The following is a 3,977-nucleotide window of genomic DNA, read 5'->3' as shown; positions in this document are numbered from 1 at the left end:
CTAGAGATATTCTCTCCTTGGGGGTACGGCCTTGGCCTATTCCCCCTTTTTGTTTTTGTAAATATTTTTTTAAGGTGTGATGAGCACGCTCTACAATTTTTTGTCTTTGAGGATTATATGGTAATCTGTGATTAAGCTGTATCTCTATCTGTTTGTAGAAGGAGACAAAGGTCTGAACCGTATAAGCTGGCCCATTGTCTGTTTTCAGTTGTTGTGTTTTTTTTTACGTAGCCCAGGCTTCTAAGCAATGTCCTATGACATTGCGAGCCTTTTTTTAATCAGAGGTGTAGCATGTATGATACCTGAGCTGTTATCTACAGACACATGGACATATTTCAAGGTTTTAAAGTCTGAAATGTGGTGACATCTATTTGTCAGATCTTAAGTGGCATCAACCCTCTAGGGTTCACTCTCACGCCAGGAGGATGAAGATGAATCACACACTGAGGACAATCTAATATCACTTGTCTGGCATCTGTTCTGGACAGATGGAATTTTTGTTGTAAGATTGTTGTATTTATATGAAATGATTGATGAAACTGTCTAGTTTGGTTTAAAGATGAGTTCAGAAAAATACATTTTATTTTAGTCTATTGATCGACTTTATCATTACCTTTACTTAATGGTCTAGGCAATTTTGTATGTGTTTTGATATGTTGAATATAAAAGTGTCTTTTTTTGTCAGATTAAATCTTGTATTTCATGTAATAGGGCACATATAGTACTATTATTTTTAATGGGACCTGTCAATTCTAATACTTTTATTGTATTGACTATATAGGCCGAATCTGAGATTAAATTGAATGTAAACTGACATCTTTTAAACAGTTTAATTATTATTTTTAACTTTACAATTTGGGGGGAGCTTGGTTGAAATTGGCATAGCACTGGCTCTTGTTTTTTTATTAAGTAGGCTCTACAGCCTGTCTTTGAGCCATCAGTAAACACATTAGGTGACTCTTGAAGGGGTACTGTTGATGTAACTTTGGGAAATATTATTGGGTGTTCTTTAAAAAATGACAGCACTGGATGTTTAGGATAATGGTTATCAATCACTCTATTAAAACTATATTGTAATATTGTCTAATCATCTATAGAATCACACAAAATCTTAATTTGATGATTGGAATAAGGCACTATTATGTTGGCTGGAGCGACTCTAAAAGACTGTAAGTATTGTTGAACACCATTTAAAGCTAATGCGGCAATTGTCGCAGGATAATATTCAATAGATTTATTTGGGGAAACTTTAGAATAAATTTATAATAATGGTCTTTTTTGTCATAGTAATCTTGTAGGTTGACCATAAGTAGCAAATATGTACAATGTAATAGGCTGTCTTTTTTGTCATCTCTGTAGAAAGGCACTCTGTAGCCTTTCTTCTACTTTATACAAGGCTTTTCTTGTTTCATCTGTTAATTGTCTAGGAGAATCAAGTGTCGAATCGCCTATCAGAATATTATATAGGGGTCTTAATTCACAATTTGGTAACTTCAAATAGCCTCTTACCCAATTGATATCTCTTAATAACTTTTGAAAATCATTTAGAGTCTTCAAATTATCTTTTTTTATCTCAATCTTTTGAGGTATTATTTTTTGAGGTCTAATTTTTGTTCTTAAATAATTAACTACATTCTCTTTTTGAACTTTTTTAGGAGCAATAAACAACTTTTTTGTTTTAATAGCTTAACTAATTTTTTATAGGCCTGATTTAATATTTTTTCACTCTTAGCTGAAAGTAAAATATCATCTATGTAGTGAAGGCATTTCAAGTCTGGAAAATTCTTTCTCAAAGGAGCAATGGCTTTTCTCACATATAGTTGACACATAGTAGGGCTATTTGCCATGTCTTGAGGTAAGACTATCCATTCAAACCTCTGATCAGGTTCTTCATGGTTACAGGATGGAATAGTAAACGCAAATCTCTCACTGTCTTTGGAACACAGAGGAATGGAGAAAAAGCAATCTTTTATATCTGTAACTATTATGGGCCATGAGGCTGGCAAAGATGATAAAAGTGGCAAGCCACGCTGTACTGGGCCCATGATCTGCATTTGTTGGTTAATGGCACGCAGATCATGTAACAATCTCTATTTTCTAGATTTCTTTTTAATGACAAAGATAGGAGTATTTTAGGGAGACACCGATGGTTTTATATGACCCAAGGATAATTGTTCAGAAACCAGCTGTTTAGCAGCTTGTAATTTTTTAGAGGAAAGAGGCCACTGAGGAACCCACACTGAATCTTCTGTCTTCCAAGTTATGGGAATGTCCTCCTCAGTGGCCACTAGGAAAAACCCAGGCCTTGTCTCTTTTGTCTTTGTTGTACAGGTATTGGATTCTTCCTTCTTTGTAAATACTTTCCTATTCTGAAACCTGGAGCATATCCCATGTCTTGTATCATGCGTTGGGCTGAATCAGAGTATTCATTACTTAATTTAAATCTCATGTCTTTTAAGAGGTCTCTTCCCCAAAGGGAGATAGGGAGCTCAAGTACATATGGCTGCATATCTCTTGAATGACCTTCTTGATCTTGTCACTTTAATTGTCTTGCACTCATATCAGGAGTTTTTGTATAACCTAGGCCTTGGAGTGTTTGAGAAGAGGCTTGTACGGGCCAAGCTGAAGGCCAGTCTTTCTTCGCTATAATATTCCTGTCCGCTCTAGTATCTAATAGGCCCAGGATCTTTTTGTCATCAACTTTTAACTCCAAGACAGGGCGTTGGTCCAAATCTAGGGAAAGAAAAGTCAAATCTGTGTCTGTGGACCCAAAACCTCTTTCTCCTCTCTCGTGATCTCTTGCCGCATAGCGATCATGTAAGCTCGGCAAGATGACCAATTGAGCAATTTTATCTCTAGGAGAAATAGCTGTTATTCCACGTGGGGAAGCTACCATAATCTTAACTACTCTTGTGTAATCTGGATCTATAACTCCAGGATGTACAATAAGTCCTCTTAAGGCTGATGATGATCTCTCTAACAATAAACCCACTGTGTCAGGTTCAAGGGGTCCTCTAAAATCTGTTTCAATTAACTGGACCCCCATCTGGGGCGTTAATACGAGTCTGGTGGTGGAGCGGAGGTCTAATCTTGTTGAGCCCGCAGTGGCTCTCCGCGGTCTTTCAGATGGCGAAATGTTGGCCATCTCTCTTGATTTTGTTCTTTGTCTGGACTCTCTACTGTCCCATATATTTGTGGGCCCTGGGGTCGTGGGCCCCGCTGTCTGTTTTTTGGACGAGTACCACCATAGCCTTGAGTTAAGGGCTGGCCATTGATGTCTTTTACAGAGCGGCATTCGTTAGCCCAATGGCTTCTTTTTTTACATCTTGGGCATAACCCTGGCTGCCTGGGGCGTTGTCTACTTCTTGTGCTTTTTGTACTTCTTCTTTCAGGGCACTGCCTTTTAAGGTGTCCCATTCTTCCGCACTTAAAACAAGCTCTTGGATTTTCTCCTCTTTTTCTGGTCATCTGTACTACCGCGGCAGCAAGGCCAGCATTGGTTAATGGTCCCCCAAGTTCTCTACACACTTTCATCCAGGCTTCTATATCTTTGTTCTTATAAGGGGTGATAGCGGCTCTACACTCTTTGGTGTACTGTTCATAGGCCAACTGCTTTATCAGTGGCATAGTGGCATCTGGGTCGCCAAAAATTTTCTCTGCCGCTTCTACCAATCGTGTCACAAAGTCTGAAAATGGTTCTATGGGACCCTGTAGAATCTTGGTTAAGTTCTCACTCACTTCTCCTTTGTTAGGAAGGGATTTCCAAGCCTTGATAGCTATCTGATTTATTTGTTCATAAACCTGATTGGGATATCTTAACTGCTGATTGGCAAATCTTCCCTGACCAAGCAGTATGTCTTTGTCTCAGGCTGGAATTCTATTTCTCAGATTAGTGGCTGTTTGCTCGGCGGCATACTCAATCAAGAAAGCTCTCTAATCAAGATATTGTCTTGGACTTAGACAAGCGCGAGCCAAAC

This window comes from Mastomys coucha, chromosome X (genome assembly GCF_008632895.1).
Source record: "Mastomys coucha isolate ucsf_1 chromosome X, UCSF_Mcou_1, whole genome shotgun sequence".
Lineage (NCBI taxonomy): Eukaryota > Metazoa > Chordata > Mammalia > Rodentia > Muridae > Mastomys > Mastomys coucha.
This window is presented reverse-complemented; position numbering follows the sequence as displayed.